This window comes from Thrips palmi, unplaced genomic scaffold, assembly GCF_012932325.1.
Source record: "Thrips palmi isolate BJ-2018 unplaced genomic scaffold, TpBJ-2018v1 HiC_scaffold_18, whole genome shotgun sequence".
Lineage (NCBI taxonomy): Eukaryota > Metazoa > Arthropoda > Insecta > Thysanoptera > Thripidae > Thrips > Thrips palmi.
Window position 1 is genome coordinate 14662249 of NW_023144627.1, and position 10006 is coordinate 14672254.

The following is a 10006-nucleotide window of genomic DNA, read 5'->3' on the forward strand; positions in this document are numbered from 1 at the left end:
CGCATTTACCGTTACCGATGCGATATTGAGGGTTGCCTTCGGCGGCTATACGGAACACAATAATGTGAAGAGGCGCGTTGAAGACGTTGAACGGAATTCGTATAAAAGGGGAATAATGATAATGGCAATAAGAGGGGCGGACTCTGCAGCGCAACAAGGAAACAGTGGAGGGCCGGGCCGGGCCCCGGGGGCCGAAGGCAGGCCCGCCCGGCCCGACGGAGACGGACTACCGTCTGCCAGGCAAATGGTGGGGGGCGGGCCTAGCCAGAGTCACAGACCACTTGTTCTGCAGAGACAACTATTTCCGCCACCGCTACCCGCTGCGAAGGACAGCGGGGTGGGGTGGGGCGCGGCGGGGCTAGGCACGGCAGGGCGGGGCGCCAGATAAATTGAAGACAACTAACTGCCACAAAAGACTGGCCCAGTCGGGTCCAACTTGAGACAAGGGACACCGGGCGAGACGGGCAGCGTGGCACAGCGCGTCGACCCGGCCGTACTAGTTCACATTAGCAGACTACAAGACGAGCATTCCGGAGTAGCCGCGCGGACAAAGGCGCCCGTTTCCCACTCCACGAGCGCGGGTTCGAATCCCCCTCCTGGACCTCGTTTGGACCCAAGGTCGATGGAGACGCATAATCTCGCAGCAGGCACTTGCTTTTTTCATCGCCGCCAACTTCCCGGCAGCATTCTAAACGGTCCAGCCACTTAATTATCCGTCCCCTCTCTCTCTCTCTCTCTCTCTCTCTCTCTCTCTCTCTCTCTCTCTCTCTCTCTCTCTCTCTCTCTCTCTCTCTCTCTCTCTCTCTCTCTCGCTCGCTCTCTCTCTCTCTCTTGGAATGCCCAAACTAGCACGGCAGTCCGTCTGTCTCTGTCTAGTCCGCATTGTGGTCAGTAATGACCGTCTGCCGACGGCGCCTCAGTGATAATGGCTATCGATCCGCGTTCGAGACTCTCGAAGGCGGCCGGACGTCCGGTCACTTGCTGCCACTTCCGTTGCGGGGGCAATAGTTCCGCTGTCACACTGTGAAACCAAACCACGCGGCACAGTGGGCCAGAAGACCGGTGGAGGTGGTTGAAATCCCGGACGCGTTTCGACCTCCAGAGTCGCTAAATGGGACTCGAACCGAACGTGTGACCCCACCAATGGATTGCTCTCCGAACGAGGAATCTATTGGTGGGGTCACACGGTCAGTTCGAGTCCTGTTTAGCGACTCTGGAGCTGCAAACGCGTCTAGAATTTCGGCCGCCACTAGCCCACTGTGCGCCGCGCGCCGGTGGGGTCAGTTTTCAATCCGGCTGATAGTTTGAGAGTCGATCGACAGGTCTGAACTAACTGTCTGGCGTGGGATTCGTGTTGCCCGCCGGCCCGCCGGCTGCCCGAGGCGTGCCAGCACCACTGTAAGAAAAAAGTCATAACATTTTCATAACATGTTATGAAACTATTTTCATAACATTGTTGTGAAATTGTTATGAAAAAGTCATAACACATATGTTATGAAAACTTATAACGCTGTTATGAAAAAACGTGAAATGAATAACAAAAATGATTTCGTCATACTGGTAGCCATTTGATGCCATTGGTTGGACGGAATCATTCCGAAACTGGCTTTTGTCGATGCTCTACTACCGGGATTCGAACCTCCACTCTTGTGGTTCGGAGTCGAAGGCTGAACCACTGAGCTACACCAAGTGCGTTGGAGGAAGAAGGATGGTGCAGGTATATGAAACCCCGCCGCGGCGGGCGAGTGTGTTATGAAAATTCATAACAAAATCATAACTATGTTATGAAAACTCATTACAAGCGACTTGTTATGATGGCGTTATGAAAAAGTTATGAATCGGTCCATGTTATGACTTTTCACATCAATGTTATAAAATTTCATAAAAAAATCGTTATAAAAAGTCATAACCGTTTTTACAGTGACACTGCGAGTCGTTTCCGTCGCTCAGTCTTGCTCGCACTCATGAGGCGTCCCGTACAGGTGTGAGAGAGAACAGCTCCCAAAAGGCGACTCTGAATTAGTCTACTGCGCACTGACTGACACACAGCAGCCGGCCGGGGCCACGGACCGGTAATCGACCAACAGAAATTAACCGTGCCAAAAGGAATAAAATAGTTTGTAAGGTTTTAAAAGTGTAGTGCCATTTCCGGGTACGGGCGACCCCGTTACGCCGCGTCGCGTCACAGTGCAGTGTGGAGGCTCATTTTTCGCCGCCCACGTCCTCGCGGACTCGACCACCTGGGCTCGCTGAGCCTCGCTCGGCAATCACCGAGGTGCTCTACGCTGATTGTGGCAGGGAAGTCCCGCCTCCGTCTCTCTCGCACTGCCGGGGCGCCGTGGTGGTTCGAGAGAGACAGAGCGACGCCGGCCCGCGGATCTAGCCAGAGAGCGGCCCGCACAGGTGCGCTGCTGGGACGCTCCACCCACCGGCACACTGATTCCGAGACACGTTTTCGTCGCTCTGTCTCTCCAGCCAGTGTGGGAGAGAGACAGAGCGACGCCTGCTCCAAGCACACAATTTCGCCTCCGTTTTACCAGTATATGAAGCTCGATAAAACACGAGTCTCGCTACATAGGCTTTTGATGGTGCATGCCGCTCGGTTTCGCTCTCTTTTTCCGGTGTGGTTTTCGCTCGGTTCACTTTGCAGCGGCCTTGTTCGGCGACGTCGCCGCGCCTCGCCGGGCCGCGGCACCAACGCGGTGACGCCGCCCTCTCTTTTAAAAGCAAATGGAGTAGCAAGGATTTATCGGCCCGTACATCAGCGCCTTGCATCGCCAAATGAAATCCATCCGTGGCGGGGCGGGGCGGGGCGGGGCGGGGCGGGGCGGGGCGGGGCGGGGCGGGGCGGGGCGGGGCGGGGCGGGGCGGGGCGGGGCAGGGGGGCGGGGCGGGGCGGGGTGCAGTGCCGGGCCGCGGCCCGGGCGAAACGCAAACGGCGGAAAGATGGTTCGATTCCGCGAGTACCGCGTGACTCTAATGGCGCTTTCACGCCGAGGGCGGGGCGGGGCGGGCTGCACTCGCACACGAGCAAAATGGAGCCGAGTTTAAGTGGCGACCCGCGGCGCCCCCTTGCGGCCAGAAGCGTGAAATAACGGAGTGGCGCGCCGAACCAAATCGGAAGACGACGAGGGGGCGAAAAACCGAGAGACGCCAGACCGATCCGTCTTGTGGCGGGGAGGCCGACGTCGGCTGGCCTCCCCTCCCCCACCCCTTCCACCCCCAGCCCAGGCCGGACACATATCTTAACGGGGGTCGAGCAGGAGGGCATGTCACGCAAGAGGGGGTGATACCAGAGTCAAGCAGGCGTGACCACCTTATCAAAAGCATTCAACAAAAATATTGAAATTTTTTTTTTTTTTTGAAAATGAAAATTTTAAAATTTTTAGCCAACAACATACCCTTTCCCTACATCCCCCCCCCCCCCCCCCCCCCTCCCCGTCTGGCGCTGGCTGGCGCTGGTCCACGCACCTGGACCGCGGCCAGCATCCGCCGCAGCAAAGATTACCCTCGTCCTGTTACCCTTAACCCCTTATCCCGCTCCTTCCTTGGCATTGCCCGGCGCGGCCTGGCAATGCCGGCCCGATAGCCAACCTTATGATCACGAATAATTTGACAAGGGGCGGGGCTGGCGGGGCTGGCGGGGCTGGCGGGGCTGGCGGGGCGCGGCGGGTGCAGTCAAGAGGAAACGTCCCAGGCCAGTGCACTAGGAATCCGGCCCGACGGTTCGAGTCTGGCGACACGCCTAACTGCATCGCAACGTTCGAGCCGCGTTCGTTCTACCTCTCGCACCGTCGACTCCCCCTCCCCCTTCTAACTCTTTCTCCCTTTCCTTTCCTTATTTTAATTTCTGACATGCTGCTGGAGCCTGCTGGAGCCTGCTGGAGCTGTGCGTGCTGGAATGCCGCTCTCCTGCGGGCCGATTCCGAGGGTCCTCGCTCTGTCTCTCTCGCACCTTCACGGGCCGCCCGCGAGTGCGAGAGAGACAGAGCGAAGGACTCTCGCAACGGCGCCCTCCAGGTGCTCCCTCTTCTGCTCCCCAGGGACCTCGTTGACCAGTCCCGGCGGGGTCCTTAATATTCCGCGGCGAATAAAACGAACTAAATTCCCCAGCCGTCGCAGCCTCCAGCCACCCCAGCCGCTCCACTGGCAAACGCGCCATGTCTTTCCGGCCAGAAACTCATAACAGGGACGCCGACGCTGGAACTATTTTCTTTGCGAACCGAACGGAGGGCAGGCTGGATTCATCTTCTTCAGGAACCACACTGATAAAAAAGGCGTAGTGTCACAGGATTCGCCTCAGCTCCTATCGCGCGGTGTCTTACAGTGTGCCGAAAAATGCTCGAAAAATCAGTACTTCGCTGGGTTTTTTTTGCCGTGCTCGGAGCGCAAAGAAAACATCGGACACTTAACCTCAGCACTGCGGCGTGCCCATCCACACACTCACGTCTGTTTTGACACAGCTCCTTCCCTATACCGCAACCACCCCACTGGCGACGCGGCGGCCGCAGCCCTTCTTCATTATAACGCCAAGCGGGCGCAACGACGCGCATGGCTGCACCCCCACTTCATGCTCCCCCACCCCTCGTCCGGCCTGGACGCCCGGCCTAGGCTTAGGCACGGTGCCGGCTGGGGCGGCGGCGTGCAGCCGGTCCACTCTCCGAATGACCGCCTGTCTCTCTCGCACTCACGGCGAACCCCGTAGCGGTGCGAGAGAGACGGAGCGACGAATTGACCCTTTCGGACCCGGACGGCAGCCAGTGAGGTTAGACGTCGCACGACGTGCACTGAATGGTTCACGAATTCGTCCCGCGAGCAGTAGGTGGCGCCGGGGACACGCAGAATCGAAGGGGTGGAGCAGGGGAGGGGGAGTTGGGGGGAGGGGAGCCGAGTGGATTTTTCGACCTAAAGCGCCCAGCCGTGCGACTTTACGGTGCCTTCACGTTCCCTTCGAGACGCGACGCGGCGCCGTGAAAATATTACCCGGACCGACCCGACCCAAAAGCCACGCGCCGCCGGGTTCCCCGTGTCTCAAAAAAAAAAAGAATAAAATAAAAATAGAGGGCGCACTTGTCGTGGGGACCATACCGTGGGTGCTTTCGTTTGGGCTGGGGAAAATGTGCCCTTTCCTGACTAACTTTTAGTTTCTACTTGCTTTTCCTCAATGCTTTTCTTGATTTTTTTTAAAACCTTGATAGATTTTTAAGAGTAGTATCCGAGTATTTCACTTGAAGCCTCACACTCTTAATTGCTTACCTGCGATAAGTATACCCTTTAAGAGCATACTTGGCTTTGTAAAGACTTAAAACTGAATTTCGTTTCATTCAACTTTGCATTTTCTGTCCATACTTTGTTCCCAGGTCCTCCACTTCGAGGTCGTTTGTGGGGCAGTGCAAGGGGCAAGTGGGGTCCGGATTCCGGTCCGTCACTTTTCCTTTACACGCCCATTGCCCTGTTTGGGTTCGCAGCGCACGCTCCGTTTGGCTCGAGTAATTCCTTCATTGGGCGTGCACAAAATACTCTGCAAAAAAGGAAAGAAGAAAGAGGGAAGGGAAAAGGGGCCAGCCTTGAGAGAGCTCCTCTGGCATGCACAAACGAGTCGAAAAGACGAGAGGAAGGAAACGCGACCCGGGCCGAGGATCAGGGCGAGAGTGTGTTGACAAAGCTTGGCACAGTCAGGCAGCCACCGAGGGCCAAGCAGGTCGCCTAGCAAGTCGGCTAGGAGGTCGCATAGCAGGCCGCCGAGCAGGTCACCTCTGATCTCAGACATTCCGCACCTGTGGACTGCGTGTGGAAAGGCTAAAAGTCAGCAAGCAAAAAAAAATTTATACGGCGTCAATCTCAATTTTCAACTTTTTTTTTTTTTTGGAAACATTGAAACAATGAATCATGGGTGCACTTTTTTTTTTGGACGGCGTGGAGCGTTTGGGAAACAGTTGGGTGGAGCGCGTATGACGATGCCTCCCCGTGCCTGCTGCTGTTGTTCTGTGCAAACCAACTGTACAGTGGTGCTGGCGCTAAACCACGGTGGGGCTCGATACCCATCTCCCGGCACGTTCGCAGTGCAGTGCCGTGCCTTGCCCCACTCGAAGCGTGAAATACACCGCCCTTTGTGTCGTAGGGTGTGGATTGCCGTTCACTGTGACTGATTTTCAGCGCTCCCGTGCAGCGAAACGCTCGCTGCCCAGCTCACGCCCTGACTAGCTGCTAGCTTGCTGGCTGCTGGCTGGCTGGGCCGCGGTGGCCTCTTATTATTCCAGTCAGTTCAGCTCAGCAGGTACTCCACTTCTGACGGGCATATTGAACAGGCTGTGTGATCGTCCACCGCATGGGCTCAGTTTCTTTTTTTGTTTTATGAAAAGCGTTCCACGAGTTTTTTTTTTAAGGTGTTACAGTCCTGTGTGCAGAAGGCTAGTGCAGTGTTTCCTCCAGACGACCACATAGTGGTAATCGCCGTTTAGGACATATTCACACCTGTCGTTCGGTTAAAACTCTATACGAGCAACTATTTTCTCGGTTTTTCGTAAATCTGTTGGGTCCAAGACTAGATTAAAACCGTCACTTTTATCGCTCTGAACTCGAGACTCTGCTTCTCTTTTTCGCAACATCTTTTCGCTGATGATGACCAGGTCTTCGGGGGGCGCTCAAGACTGGCCAGCCAGCCCGCTGCTCCGCCTACGGCCACGGCGCCACGGCCAGGCCGGGCCTCGCCCATCCATCACAGGATCCATGACTTGCCTCCATCAATTTCCCGGACGCGAATTTGTCGGGCCTCCCCGTCAGCAGGGAGGCGATCAACATGTTGTGCATCTCAAGCGTCCAAACAGCCACCAGCAATCCCCGGCCTGGCTGGCCTGGCTGGGTCAACTCAATTAGCAAGGCACTTGAAAAAGCGCGTGCTTCGGCCGCCACAGGGACGCTCAGTGGGCCGGAGGACCGGTGGAGGCAGCCAAAGCTCTAGACGTGTTTTGAGCTCCAGAGTCGCCAAACAGGACTCGAACTGACCGTGTGACCCCACCAATAGATTCCTCGTTCGGAGATGGGGTCACACGATTGGTTCGACTACCATTTAGCGACTCTGGAGCTCAAAACACGTCTTTAATTTTGACCGCCTCCACCGATATTTTGGCTCACTGAGGGACGATGACCTGTGTTTGGTCAGCCGCCAATGACCGTATCCCCTTCAGCACTCCACGCTGTCTGCTTCAAAAGCTGATCGGAACACGGCGATTCATTAACTCAATTTGACTGCCGCTAATAAGCAAAGGGTTTGAAACAACACGCTGAGTGCAAACAGTATCGATCACGACTCACAGTGCACGCCCATTCATTATGCCATCAATAATTCACCAACTTAATGGACCGAACGCGAAACAGTTTACTCATCGACGAAACGGCAAATTCCATCCGACCGGACTAGAACGGACCAGAAGGTCTCCCAGCTCGCCCACAACTATGCTAGCTGCTGAAGCAACGTCACCAAAATTTTTGTTTTTGGGTCTCTCTTTTGGGGCGTTTGTGTGTCGCTCTCTGTGCTTTGTTTCCGAGGGGTAGGTCTCTCAGCGGGAAATGCATACGTTTATTCAAGTTTCAGGTCCCGACGTGATAAAAAAAGCCCCACTTGCATGTTTATGTTTATTCTTCTGTCCTGTCAACATTGTCTCGCGCGGCCGCGACGCGTCACCGCCACGCGACCAGGTGCGGATCCAGGGAGGTGTGCAAAGGTAGCCTCCCCTTCAATCTGTAGGAGCGAAGCCTGGCAGGTAGGCAACAAGCACTACTATCCCTGTTCCTTCTCAGAGAAACCCTGAATCCACCCGTAGCCTCAAAAGCAACCCGGAACGCAGTGCGTACTCTAGTGGAGGCGCGCACAGAATGCACGCGAACTTCCTGGCAACAAGTTCGGAGTGAGTCGGAATCGCCCTTTCCAATTTCAGGGTGCCGAAGCAGGGCGGGGCGCGGCTAGCCTCGCAGAGGGGGCGGGGTGTCACACACGACGCGCTAGGAGGAAATAACAACTTGGGGAAATTGACTTACAGGTTCATGGGAGAGAGAGGTGGTGCCCGGGCCAGTCCACTGGGCGTGGGCTGTGGGGCGTCCGGCGGCTTGTATCCGTTTCGAAACGACGAACGGGGTCACCACAAAAACACAGTCACTGGACGGGTATCAACAGGACGCACTCCAACTGCTGGAAACGCGCACCAAAAAAAGTTGTGGTGGTGGGGACGAGTGGGGAGCGTAGAAGCTAGAGAGGAGAGCGAACTGTGTGCCGCTAGTTGCAGCGAAATACGATAGACGGGGTAACGACCATTATGGTGTTCGAGGTGCAGGCTCGGGGGATGCCACACGCCCCTGCACTTATCCGCGTGCACTCACACGTACACTCTCTCTCTCCCTCTCTCTCTCTCTCCACGAAATGCCTGGGCGCACACCTTCACGCGCCCGCTACTTCCATTGTGGCCCACGGGACGGGGCCTCCCCGCTCTCCTGCAGGAAACAAAAGGCAGCGAGCCTGGAGGGTGGAGAGGCTGTCGAAAACTAAATTTTGAATCCCGCGGGAAATACGCACAATTATATTATTCTGTGCGGGCTCGCGGCAGTCCCTCCGTGGGGCCTGGCGCTGGGCCTACTATGTAGGGCAGGACGTGCCTGGCGCAGGGCGCGCAGGGCGAGCGGGGCCACGGGAAGGTGGACGTCGATTTGGCGAGGAGGCACGAACGTCCCCTGCAAAGCGTTTCCATAACGCGACTGGTGTCGTCCCCACCACCACCGGCTGAAAACCACACTGTACTGCTGACACACCTACGGGACGGAGGGTATGCACTGTACGAGGAAACTAGCACACTAACACAGACACACGCGAGGGCGCGGTGGCAAACGCGCTATGGCGGAAGGGCGCGGACCGCCAGAATGGGGCGTGCGTCGTGCCCCACGGGGTGCTCGCGGTGGGTCTCGCCGGCTCGACTCGCGCCGTCGCTCGGCTCGGCTCGCGCTGCTCGCGCCACGTGCGACCGCTCGCTGCTGCTGCCGTGCCCCGACTGCGCGGAGACTGAGACGCCGCCGCCGTCGCCGCCCCCACCCTGCCGCCCCCACCAGCGGCGGGTGGCGGGCCACCACCACCAGGCCAGCGCTGGGCCAGCGCAACCCGATCTCCAGGATGTTGATATGATAGTCGACGCGTTCGCGGGGTCCCTGTAAGGACGCGTGATGGGGAACGACTGGGAATGCTCCAGCAGCGGCATGTGGCGGCCGTCTGGCTGGAGTGATATGGCTCGGAGAGGCTTCCGGCGGACTGATTACGAGAGCCGTTCTCGCCGCTGTGGCTCTCTCGCAGCTCTGCGGGACTACCCATGAGTATGAGAAGGCGTTCAGGACCTTCAGAACTTTTTTGGAACACTGTCTGGCTGTGGAGTCGTCGCTACGGTCAGGTTCCGTCGCCATTCGAGGGAGGTAAGCGGGCCTGGCATGGCGGTCACCGGTCGAGCTGCCGCCTGATTGGTCCGGGCGGACGAGGCTCTCGAGAGCAACCCCTGTTGCCTGCCGTTGACTGCTGTTGACCGGCCGTCGGCTTGGTCGGCACCTTGCGAAGGTCGGAGCGTCGTTCGGAACAGTTCGGGATTTCAAGGGACTGCCCTAATGGAGGTGTCAGAAGCGATGAACGCCGGACTGGCGGGCAAAGTGAACGGCCCGCCATTGTGGCGATCACGCCGCGTAGAGGCCGTGGCGTTGCGCTGGAGGGCAGTGCGTAGAGGGCGGACGGAGGACGCCGATGACACTCTGAGGACGCCGACGACGTGCTAAGGACGCCGATGACATCTAGAGGACGCTGATGACACCTCGAGGACGCTGACGACGCACCGAGGACGCCGATGATGACACTTGGAGGACGCCGATGACGCTCTGAGGATCATCATGCCGGCGACGCACTGAGGACGCCGACGACACTTGGAGAACGCCGACGACGTACCGAGGACGCTGACGACGCGGATGAACGACAATGGTGACT

At 57.4% G+C, this 10006-nt stretch overlaps 1 protein-coding gene across 6 annotated transcripts in view; it reads right to left on the reverse strand.

The window, feature by feature from the left end:
- Positions 1-8984, reverse strand: part of LOC117644500 (SPEG neighbor protein-like) — an 84775-nt gene extending 75791 nt beyond the window's left edge. Inside the window, exons 1-2 of one of the 6 annotated variants that reach the window (XM_034384027.1) lie at positions 8850-8984; positions 8038-8188 (exon numbers count right to left, since the gene is read on the reverse strand). The gene's annotated coding sequence lies outside the window, so the exon portion shown is untranslated. Of the gene's footprint in view, positions 1-8037 lie in introns of all 6 variants that reach the window. The other 5 variants (XM_034384026.1, XM_034384025.1, XM_034384024.1 and 2 more) reach the window with 5 other exon arrangements.
- Positions 8985-10006: the final 1022 nt, after the last annotated feature.